The following is a 12,861-nucleotide window of genomic DNA, read 5'->3' on the forward strand; positions in this document are numbered from 1 at the left end:
ATTCGAAGGAAGCGCGGAATGCAACGCGTTAAAAAAGGTTTACGTGAAAGCACGTCGAGCAAGGAGAATACCGGAAGCCCTCGGTCAAGGTAAGACGTTGCCTCTACGCGAGCAGTACGCACATTCATGCTTAGGTAAGATCACACATGAGAGTAGGGTTAGATTTCTACCAATTTTTTCAAATGGATCGTTAGAGGGAGAAAAATTGTTATTTAGACATAGAAGACTATTGGGAATAATTAAGGTAGATGACCACATTATCATCGGGGTATTTATTTCAATAACTTTATTTTAACATTCGATCAAGAGGTTAAGGCATTATACGTAATATACAGACGTTGTACTTGATATTAAGAGGGTTCACGCAAAAGTATTAATTGGTTTATTAGTACTATACACAAGAAAACATCTGGGAGTCGTTCACGTAATTCCTTATTGGTATTGCTATCGAGACGGTTACCATACAATTGACCCTTCGCTATTGCTCTTCGCACCACTCTCTTTGACAGTTAAGTTTACCTCTCTGAACTTGTCTCCATACACCACAGAAGACATTGTATCAAATGCTATTTTTTGTATAAGAATAGAAAATTCAAAATAGAAATAACTCAATTGGTTCTTGATTAATTCTTGTATACCAGCTAGAAATACCTATTATTATAAAATCAAATTTGTATACTTTAATAGGATCATTTACCTTATGGCAAATGTAAAATTCGATGCCAATGTGAGGGAACTCGGAAAATTGAATTTTTAACCTGCGTTTCACAGCTGACAGAATCCCGCGCAGGAGCCTAATATATCACGGAAGCGCTCTGCGGGACGAGGTCGTGACAGGATTGAACAGTTCCAGGTTCGTGCTGAAATTTACAAGTAAACGAGATTCCCCAGCCGTGTCTGGTTTCGAATGCACTCCCGTCACGATGCGAGCTACCTGAATCCATTGTTTCCATTTCGATTTCCGGATTCTGCGGAAACGCAACCAATTTTTCGCCGTGTTTGTCGTTGTCGATTATACGCGCGTTAGAGTAATTTTCAAAACGAGCGTTTTTCCGTTGCTTCCGAAAGGGAAAGCCTGTCAGAGAATTTGTATTTTAGTCAGTTCAAAGTACTAGTTTAAGCCAGTATTTTTCAACCTTTTTGGTTTGTACGCCCACTTACAATTAGTTAAATCTGAATAATACGATCTCTTTTCTATTTCAGGTAAATGATCCTAATTTAATCCTTCGTTTCTGGGTAACCAGAAGTTGGTTGTTAGCATTAATTTTCGTAAGTTAACAATGCAAATGAAATGACATCCATTTGAATTATGTTATGATGTAATTATTTGACGATTCCTCAAAGTAGCAATTTTTGCTTTAATATCTTGTTTGTAACTTGGTGGAAAGAAATTGTTTGGAAACGATGTCCAGAATCAATTTTCTCAAAATATGCAAAGGCACAGCGAATAATTTCCGTGAATACGGAAGCGTGTTCGCAGCCCCGAGATAGACGGATAGACAGGAAGGTTTTATTTATTCCGGGGTTGGTCTTCCGGGGGTGTTCACGGAGTGCAATCAATATCCGATATCTACGTGCAAGTGTAATAACATCAAAAATTGATGCGATGGAGGTTTTCCAGGAACGCAGCCATCCTTTTTCTTCTGACTTTTGCTGTTGTAACAATAATATTAAGCATGGAAATTAATTCTGTGCCTATTAAAGTGAACTTATTATTTATTCATATAGGAAATCCATACGACTTTGAATTTTTCCTCGGTCATACATTTCAAGAGAGCATGTAGTTATGAAACATGTAGTTATGTAGTTGTAAATGTCGAAGTAATCTGTGTGTTACTACGAAGGGTAATACTTCAGCATAATATATTTGGCCAGTAAATAATTCTATTTAAAGTAGAGTTATAAATAATTACGTAAATGCACAGACATTTGTAATCTATTAGAAGAGCAACGAGAAGCAACACTGTTGGGCTACTGAATTGATAAATTGTAATGTAAATATGTGTGTTATTATGAAGGGCAGTACTCTAGCATAATATAATTGGTCAGTATATAATTCTATTTAAACTAGAGCTATAAATACTTACGTAAATGCAAAGATATTTGTAATCTGTTAGAAGAGCAACGAGAAGCAAAGTTTGTGAGCTACTGAATAGATAAATTGCAATGGCCGTTCTCAGGGGCTGTAGCATGCGAATATTATCCAGTAATGCAGCTACAGTACGGGTTTAGTAACCCCGAGGTATCCAAGCTATAGGAGGTCCCCTGATAATTCAATGTAACAAATTGACAAGTACATAAATATTTTTACTTCTCTACAGTCATGAACGAGTAAATTGAAAAGCATAGAATTCACCTCTACACCTATTGAAAACTAAATACGCTCACGGAAATCCCTTAGCATGATCCGTGTCACGTGTACCGTGTGCACAACGTGAAGTACACTCGAACACGTGTACACGTGAAAAAAGGGACCCTAGTGTGTACAAGGTTGTAAATCGAAGAACACGGTCACTGATTTCGCGTTCCCAATGCCAAAGTCCGCACACGTGCGACTCGTTCCTTCCGTTCCAGTAAACTTCCCCCGAGATTTCATATTTACGGGTGAAGTTGCGGCATTGGTGAATGGGAAAAATGGCCCGTAATGCGCGCACCGTGGAAACGTCACGGTGACACCTTGAAATTTACTCCGTGGAAGTCCCGGCAACTTACAAAAGATGTTTCGCGAACGCGGAGGCATAGACGTCGGGAAAATACGTGGAGGATGTTGCGGAATTTTCTGCGAACGAGCAAATATACGACGCGATGCACCGTTGCGTTCGTATTTTACTCCTTAATCTCCTTGTTAACGCAATTGTCATGTTTACGTTGGGGACTGCGAGTGTATGAGATTTTCTACGTGTGATGAATACATTCACGTGATTACTGTGGTTCACGTGATCCACGATATTACGCGAATTTAGGTCTAGTGGATTGATCTTCGAAAAAATCAAAGATTTTAATGTGCATCTATCGATGCATTTTTTTAACCATCTATGGACACGCCAAACTTTCAAGTCATATGCTAATACATAATAATCAAAACTCGCTAAGTGTCCGAATAATACATTATCTAGTGTATTGTTTGCTACATTACAAATTCGATATTTTAAATAAATAAAATTTACATTTCCGATAAACGAAACATACGTTCTAACATATCACACAACAAAAAATGTATAAACTGAATTATGATCAGTTGTACATTGTAATAGTGATTAAAGTACTATAGTGCCCGAATATTAATACGAATCACTGTATATCGACATTTTACCAAATAATTGGAGTCTTTTCACAAGATGACGTACACGTCTTAATTATACGATACCTCTGATACAACTAATAACAATATCGATGGTGGTTGATGGTTGATGCACCCTCAACTTGAAGTATAAAAAAATGCCTTGCAAGTTGTTTGCAGAAAAAAATTCTGTTAATTTAGTCTGTAAAAAGTATAAAGATTCATCCCTGGGACGTCGACTTCCGCTACAGTCCTCACTCTCTATCGTTCTTACGACTCCATTGTGTTTCTTTCGCCAAACCGTGTTTGCACCAACGTCTCTTTTTGTTTCCGATTTCTACACGAGCAAAGAATGTTCGAGCGTCCGAATCTTCGGCCAGGCATCTGGCCTGTGTTCCACGGCACTTCGGCTCCGAGACTTTCGAACTGGTTACTTTCCAAAAGTTTGCCCGTTTCGGAGACAATAGCCGTGAGAGCTCGTTGCATGTACAGTGTGTAACAAAAGTGAGCAAATAATTTGCGTTGGAGGGCAAAACATACGAATTCAAATTTCTTAAGTAGCCCTAACAGCTTGTTTCGTTTTATTAGTAAGTAATACATACACGATATTTTATATTTTATGTTACATTAGTGAGTTGTATATACCTTCCAAAAATTGTCAGGTTTGGTAGCAAGATATTTATTAATATAAATAATAAATAAATAAAAATTATTAAAATATTTATTAAATATAATCCCAAGTGCACTTTTATGTGACTTGCTGAACTAAACCTCCCCATCGTGAAGAAAAGTTGGCCATTTCATGGAATAATATCTTGAAAATGAAACATACCAAAAAGAAACTGTTTATATGTATAAAGATTGCTAGACGAAAGAAACTTTGGGACAAAACCGACTATTTATGCTATATAAAAATACTAACATATCCATACTTGCAGTCAGGTAGCAAATGTTAGAAGCATTAACGTTTTGTTACATACTGTATTTCCCGGGCGCCCCTTTATCCGTGATGTCCTCTGCCCATTCTCACGCTTCGTCAGGCATCACGTGGCGCGAAACTTTTCTGGCAATTGCGAATGGCACTCATGGAAATCCATGCCGCGTTTCGAGCATGTGCGCGCCACGTGGACGACGCCTTTCACGTCCCCCAAGAAACTCGAATACGATGCTCGTCTCGAGAACTTCTGTCGCGTCGAACTTTCGACGAGCCCCAGGTATACAAGATATTCGCAGAAAAGGTTTCGACAAATGCGTCTTCGGTGCATCAGGCCCTTCCTTCTGCTCTGTCTTCGTACAGAGATTAAATCATGAAACTGACGTAAGTCCATCTTTATTTATTTCGAGATAGGGTATACATTTTATTGAGGCATGCAATACCACGTGACTAGAAGTATTGATCCTCTATTAGCCGAATTTTTTTCCCCGCAGATAATTTGGCATTTACTTTGATACTTTCGGTTGATGGTACTACGAACCAATATTATTTTCGGTATCATCAATACTAACTTTAGATATTAAATATTTAATATTTTACTAACAAAATGATTTTATTATACAAGCATACTTTATTTTATTTTTCTATATGAGCTGGAATAATTGGATCATCTATATGAATAGAATTCGAATAGAACTAGGAGCACTAGGAATATGAATTACTAATGACCAAATTCTATGATCACCAATATTGTTATTGGGTATCAGAGACATTATATAATTAGTCATCTTGGGAAAAAACTAAAATTATATGGTAAAATGTCGATATGTTAACATGTGACCTGAAAATTATACGGGTCCATAGAGGATTACATAGACTATGTGATTCAGCTGCTATTAACTTTGATATACAAAGAATTAATTTCTTTAACCCATTTGGATCATACATATATGCACGCGATTTACTTGGCAATTGAATTAAAAGAAAATGTTAGTGATAAGAACGAATTTTCCACTTTTCTGTGCAATGCAATAGGATTAATTGCGTTAAAAAGAAGTTGTATATATGAAGTTTTATACACTCAAGTTATACTCACTTCATTTAATTTTGTTTTAAATAAGTGAAATTGAGCCCCAACCACTTGTCGTTCTACCATGTTGACAATGCTCTCACTCGAAGTCTATTGTGTCCCAATCAGTTCGTATAACAGAGGTTCTACCGTATTGGCGTAAGGATTAACAGAGCCGGAATGGATGGAGTTCTCAGCGTCTGTTTCTCGTGCTCGACGGATTCCAAGTTTCGCCGCAATTGGAGCCTCTAGTATCGATCAGCCGCAATAAGTTCTCAATCCAGAGTAAAACTTTGATGCGGAACGTTCCCTCTTAATGGCAGCGAACGCGCTGAGATAACGTTTGGCGTAGAATTCGCCAATTGCTCGTACAGAGGGCCAAAAATGTATTTGCGCATCTAACATTTCAAAAATTCCTATGAAGAAAGATGGGTTTTTTTGTCTTTTAATGTCTTAGTGCTTTCTTATACATGGAAACAAGAAGTAAATCTATTTGGTGCCACGACTCTGTCAGGTGTAACGTTTGGGTAATATTTTTAATATGACACTCGTCAATGTTAAATTAAATGTTGTAACTCGTATAGCAAAAGAAATATTAAACGAGAGCTCAGCGTCGTTTAACGCTCGTGGTGTTAGAAAAGACGAGTAACCTCAACCCAAGAATTTCATTTCCTCCGATTCAGGTATTTACTTTCCCCAAGGCAGGGGTGAACGTGTACTCAGTCCCCAGAGGAAGTTCGACTCGGTGGGATCGTTAAGCCGCTATCCCACAGGTACCTACGTAAGAGGCTTAAAACAAGGGGAAAGGAGCTCACTGGCCCTTATTAACGAGACGTCTGGAAATAGACACGCAGACGCCGCCATAATTTGCAACCGTCCAACTGTAGATTTGCACTCGTGTTTCTCGCACAACACTGCTGCACCATGCATTCCCTCATTTTTTCTCGTTGCACGAAATTTTCTTGTTTATCCGAGCTGTGAAAAGAAAGCTTTCGTGGACGTGGTTATTTGCTTGCGACATATATTATTTTATTCTGGGTCATTTTGAAATGAAGATAACCCCTTTTTTATGAAAGTATAGTCAAAGTTAACAATTACAAAAATTGTCGTTTGCAAAAAGAAGTCGAGTTACGTTATTTTGAAGTGGCTGATTTTCGGTACAGTGATTAATTGCGTGTTAGTGAATAACAACAGAATATTGTCAGACGTTTTGCACAATTTTGTGTTATTTCGATTAGTAATCCATAAGTAAAATCACTGGCTCTTAGACTACATCTGATCATGCAATTAAATTCTTATTCAACTAGTGACAGATAAACGATATCTCTCTGGTTAGAGGGAAGAAAGTCACGGTGAGAGAAACTCTGCAAAGGATCATCTTCATCCCCTAACCTGCGAGTTTGTGCAGCCTCTGGCTTGCCTTCCGCGCTAAAGAAAGCTTCCGTGTGTAAACACATCTACTTTGGTGAACTCCACGAGGATTAACGAAGTTGTCTTCGAGCGTATATTCGGGTACAAGTTCCCCCCATTAAAGCCTTATTTGCCTACTCGTGGCAATTTTTAATCGAGAGCAAACATACATGTGGACGAGTTAATCTTTGCATAATCTCTGTCACCCTTCAAAGTATTTATAGATTTAGGACATGGGGAAATTTTTATTGAATCTCTTTGATTTTAATTTCAAAAGATTGCTCCAAAAGATTGATCCTTTGCACTCTGCCACTAAGGTCACCTATACTGCCCAGGCACTTGAAGGCGTTCTACTTCTACGGCCAATGTCACTGCCCACAATTTATCATTAACTTCTAATATGCGATGAGTATCTAGATTCAGTTAGTTATAAGATTAATATTCTTAAGCAATAGCGTCAAAACATTCGTTTTCTTTTCCACTATTTGTTTCAAGCAACTCGGAGCTGTTAATTTAACAGACTGCAAAGAGTTCTTCGTGGCTATTCCATAACTCAGAAATCTAAGAAAAATGGTCTTACAGTTGACTACCTACATACACCGAAATTGCTTGGAGTGCAAAGGGTTAATGGTTCCATATTTGATCGAACGCGTGAAATATCAGCTTCAAAAGTTCCTTGCGTAGCCACTTTCAATTTGCCTAAGTTGATGTAGCTCCAACTACATAACCACTTACAAGGCAAAGCTATACATATATGCAAAATGTGAGGTGCATTACGGTGCAAGCGGTAGAGGGCTTCGCCATCGCTTTACATAAAGGTGACTTTGAAGGAAAGCTGCGAGCTCAACGATAAATGTTGTTTCTACCAGTCCTCTTTGAATTTTAACCTTCTATCAGATACTAGACCACCCGATGAAACGCCTGTTTTGGGTTAATTATGGAAAGAATTCGGAATTTATGCATAGTTAAAATTGTTAGATCGTAGTGTTACTCTATTTTTACCATACTGCAGAGATTTTGCCGAGGGGAGCCTGCAACGAGGTGGAAAAAATGAAGTAATTGATAAATGCTCGATGGTTACAACGGCTTTCCTTTTTATGGATAAATATTTACTAACGACAATTTCGTCTCGATTTCCCAGAACCGGATGTGAAGAGGTTTTATGAAAATCATCCTCTCCCGAGCAGGAAAATGAGCCATTTTCCGGCGTTGTCCTTTTGAAAAGTCCGCGGACTCGGAAATTAAGGTCGCAAACGGACGAGAGAGTGGCTTCGGTAATTGGTCAGGGAGCGTGCGGTTACTCTGAAAGCGTTCGCGGAAAAAGCGGCTTTTTCCTGCTGTGTCCTATCTCTAGGTTCTTCCTGGCCGCGATCCACTTCCTCCCAGCCTCGCTCTCCGTTCCGTGGAGCTGGACAAAATTCTTATCTAGATTATGTGGTCTCGTGCTTGGTGGTTGGACAATTGTAATAATTGACTCATATTGTGTTGCCTAATGATTTTATGTTGTATTAATTTCAAGGTTATCAGGAGTCATAAAGACCACTAAGCGATCAGTAGGTTATTCTTATATTAGGTTGTCTCGAAAGTTTCTTCCATTTCATTATTAAGTAACACATGCGCAATACTTTATGTTTATTTTACTGTTACAACAGTAACATCTAAGAAATTAGGTCGTCTATTTATATAAACACTGTCACACAAAATAACTGAGTGCAAGTCACGAAAGAAACTTTTGGGACAAGCTAATATTTAGATTAATAGATTGTGGTTGTCTCGAGACTGTATAATTTGCTGATTTGTTTTTAGAGCAATCAGTGTATTATTTCTTCTCGAATCTTTTGCTTTTTTTTTCAAGTTCAATCGTACGATCGAATAAACGTCAGAACCGAATTGCTAAGCGCTGGATTCCTTCGTTGCCTATTATTCGAATAGAGTTTCGCCCTTTTCTGCTTCTCCTCAATTCGCTTTCCCTTTATCGCGTGCACTTCCGAGATAAAACGCGGTGCCCGAGACGTAGCGACCGTTTCTTATTTCATATCAGAATTTTTCAACGGGCAAAAGTCGCTGCGACCGAACCACGAAACGTTTTGGTCGTCGCAGCCGCGCTCTAAGAACGAAATGTCGAATCCTTATGGGCGGCTCTGTTGAATTTTTATTGGGAGTTGACGTAGCCGGATGGTATCCTTTGCTTCGTTTAACGCGCGCGTGTTTCCAAAATTCCCGAATTTCCAAAGGAGTGCACAAACAATCTCGTTTAAATGCAAAACGATCTCAATAACCGTAAAAATTCTATATTTTTAAGAGGAAAGCCTTACCTTAAACGCGTAAAAATCATAGCTGCATTCGATAATCATTTTTTCGAGAACAATTAGCTTAATGGAAGATATGTTTGCTGGTGTTTGTCATACATATATTGACTCAATATTATCGAGTAATCTATATGAATAAAAACGTATAGACTTTTAATATTTCCATTGCTTCAATTCGAACATAATTTGTTTAACATTGCGTTGTTATAATTGATCAGTATCGATTTGCAAGGATTGTGAAATTAAGCGTATTAAAAATGTGTGCTTTCTCCTTTCTTCCTTTTTCATTTAACCAGACTGACAATGAGCCACAGCAACGCCTACAACTAGTACAAAAATAATTTTAGCGACTCTGGCATACTTGGACGTCGAATATCTGGCGTATAGTCGCCGTTTAATCGTATCAGACCCATCGTCGGTGCACGATATTGCGGAAGAGAGGATTGTCCAATAAAGCACAGATTACGTGCACGTATAGAGGCGAGTTGTCATAGTTTGGAGGCCGTTCGCGTCCCCGAGGGATTGTTTTCATCGAGCAGACGGCACAGCTCGTAATCCGTTATTTCACGATTCAATTAATAAAACGTCAAGGACACCCGGTCGCGGGCCCCGCAGTCGCGAGCCTTTATCGTCGAGGAACCTCGGGACATCGAGTTTTACTCTGCGGGGAGGGAAAAAAGTAACGAAAAGAAAGGGAAAAAAAAACGTCAGTTGGACGTGAGAATTTTCCCTGGCTGGCCTGAGGCCATCGAACCACTGGAAAATTTTTCGTTTCCATCGGCTGGAATAAATTGTCCCCTCGGATCCAATATATCTTTCTCTCTCTCCCTCTTTGAGAACTTTCCACCACAATGCTGGGCGTTTTCCAGCAGGTTCGGGCGCAAGTTTCTTCGACCGGAGTTTCTCGTTCACCTGTGAAACGTACGTACCGAAGGAACTTCCTACTGCGTCGTGCACCTCCTTATTGTCGACGAATCATTGTTCCCCGTGAAAATGGGTTCGGTCGATCAACGATCTCGGCGTTTGTTACTGGAACGGGTTCTAAAGGGTATAAAACCTCTCGACGACGGAAAGATTTAAGGCTGTTCCCTGCCGAATATACCGGGTGTTCCTATAAAAGAAGCACTTGGAGTACCTGCGTTGTCTTTGGTGACGAATAGGAGGCCCTTGAAGAAGAGGAAATCGATTTAAAGGGGATAAATGACTCGATCGATGGGAAACTTTGCTCTTTGGTAGCGTACACGAGACTTTTTAGTGTGTTTGTTCGATGATGGAATCGTGCAGGGGCTTTATTTACTTATTTATTTGTTTAGTGAGAGCTGAAAAGGGAAAACCGACAGAAAGAGATCGTAAGATCCGTGTTGTTTATCTTGCGAAACGATCCCCAAATTATTTGTCACGATATTTCCTGAGGAAAACCGGAAACGTCGAAATAAAGGAGGATCAGCAGGCATTTCATCCCGCATTCCTCTGGAGGAATTTCCTCGAACGTGATACGCGCGTGTAACTTTTCCTTCGCCGAATCGCCAACGAAAAATAAAATATAAAAGGGAAGGCGCAAGATTTATATCTGCGATTCGTGCACCAGAATCCTTTGCAAAGAATTGCGAGTCGGCGGACATCAGTTTTTTGGGACGATCATGCGAAGGCACCTTTCGTTTTTTGCTCATGCCATTTAATTATCAATGGAGTGACCAGAGTTTGAAGTAAGAGTTTATTTTTTTTAGAGATATTAGCAAAAATAAAAATAATCATAAAGTATAAATCATGCTATATTTGGCTAATCTAAAGTAACTAATTTAATTACTCTTCATCCAACTTTCAGTTACTAAAAGGTATTCTGAAAATGATATAATAGACTTGTGATGACAAAATTAGTGTATCGCAAGTACCTTGCATCATCTTCCAAATATCTGGGAACAATTAATAAAATTTCACTATTGCGTCTAAGAAGTTACACTTCTAACGTATAACAGGGTGAGTATAAAAGTGTAACGCAGACCACTTGTGTTTCTTTACATGCCTGTCAACAACTGTTTATAAGTTAGAAAATCTCTATACTTTCCCACTACAAAAATTCACACGTATAATAGGACAAACCAACGAACAAAATATGATAAATCAAAACCTCTTACTTCCAATACTTCGAGGAAAAGAAATTGCAAATGTTTGAACCTATTTACAGCATTCGTCTAGATCGTTAATAACCACAGTTATTGTCAGGGTAATAATCATGGTTAATGCGATACTAAAATTCACGTTAAAATAGCAACAAAATATTTTCAATTTTCTTCTCAATCCAGAAATCAGCCTGTCCGAGCCACGATTTTCTCCCCACCCTGAAAAAGGACGTCCAAAGCCCGGGATCGCGACTCGTTCCAATTCCAGGTATATACCTCCGCCAACCGAAACTCCCAGTCTCCCGTTACGATACAATTCGAGGACCGTGCATCGGTGGTTTCAATTTTAAGCTGAATCTTTATACCGCCGCGGTCGTGGAACAAATTGACGATGCCTGGGAAATCTAATTTCTCCGTTCCAGCATATAACGTCGAAGGACGAGCTTTCATCGGGACGCGAACTTCCGCCGGAAGATGAGAATAAAGTCGAGAAGCATCGCGGTGATTGGGATAGGAGAGGAAAGCCAAGAAGAAGAGCGACTCGTGGTACTTTCCTCCGCGGATCCACGTAAGCCATAAGCTATTTATCGCAGGGCGTAGCCTGTGATTTACGACTCTGGAAGGCCGGCTACGAATCCTTCCTCCTCGTTACGGATGCGGAATTTCTTTATCTCGCGTTACCCGCAATGTCGACGATAAGCTCGAGGTTTGGAGATAAAGTCACGAAGCTGCTCGATTCCATGGAAATTCCTGGATTACCGGCCCAGTTAATGAACTCGTTCCACGAAGTCTCCAAGCTGACCTCTCCATGACCGTCGTAGGAACCGATCTGCTTGTAATCCGTCCAGGAACTTTCCAGAGCATCCTCGGTCGTGCTTTTGCAATCGATAATGTACCCTCTGTTAGGAGTGTGTAGGTATTATATTTACTCAGTAACATATCATTCATTTTGTTCTGTGATTTTTCCCCATCTTTCGTTAGAATTTATTTAGGCGAGGTCCTCGTCAAGTTTAACAACCGTCAAGAGAGACAACCAACACCAAGAGAAACGAACTTTTTAACCCACCTAATACGTATACTGTTGAAAGCACTAGAAAAAAGTATCGTCCGTTTTTATCACGATTTTCGAATTTATGAAATCTTACATCAAGTTGTCTTCTGACACCTGTAACTACAGATTTTCACCATATTATCACTTTCCCTGAGTCGATCCTTTCTATGGTGCTCTTCTGTCAAAGGAATGTGCACAGATGTACTTATACCTACGTATCGAAGTATACAGCGCCCTGACCACTGTTGCAAGGTGTCCATAAAAGATGAAGTTGCCTGGGTGTCGCGAAAGAGCTCTTGACACAGAGAGCAAGATCAACCGTTTCAATTTGGTATTCTTATCCAATTAACAACGTTGTTTCCGTTGTCGAAGGCAGCGAGGCAAACTGGTAATTCGCGTCGGAGGAAGTTGTCGAGACACCGGTAATACGAGTTCAACGGGATCCTAAGTTAATTTCGGGGCTCCCGGGTAAAAGGATGAAAGATGTAGTTCATGGCAGAAAGGATATGATACGTTTGGAACTGTGCCAGTGAAAACGATGTTATCGTATCGGGAAGAAATAAGAGGAAGCGGACGAAATCCTGTAAAAAGTGACGTACTGTGGTTCGACTCGTAATTAAAGTAGCCTTAATGGTTTTCAAGCGGTGGGTGATTTTTCTCTTTAGAGCACCGTGTACGAAGAATTTCT

At 39.5% G+C, this 12,861-nt stretch overlaps 1 protein-coding gene across 2 annotated transcripts in view; it reads left to right on the plus strand.

Moving 5' to 3' along the window:
• The window catches only part of LOC128895750 (uncharacterized), a 211,551-nt gene that overhangs the window by 20,318 nt on the left and 178,372 nt on the right, over nt 1–12,861 (plus strand). The gene's annotated exons all lie outside the window — the stretch shown is intronic.

This window comes from Hylaeus anthracinus, unplaced genomic scaffold (assembly GCF_026225885.1).
Source record: "Hylaeus anthracinus isolate JK02 unplaced genomic scaffold, UHH_iyHylAnth1.0_haploid 0, whole genome shotgun sequence".
Taxonomy (NCBI): Eukaryota; Metazoa; Arthropoda; class Insecta; order Hymenoptera; family Colletidae; genus Hylaeus; species Hylaeus anthracinus.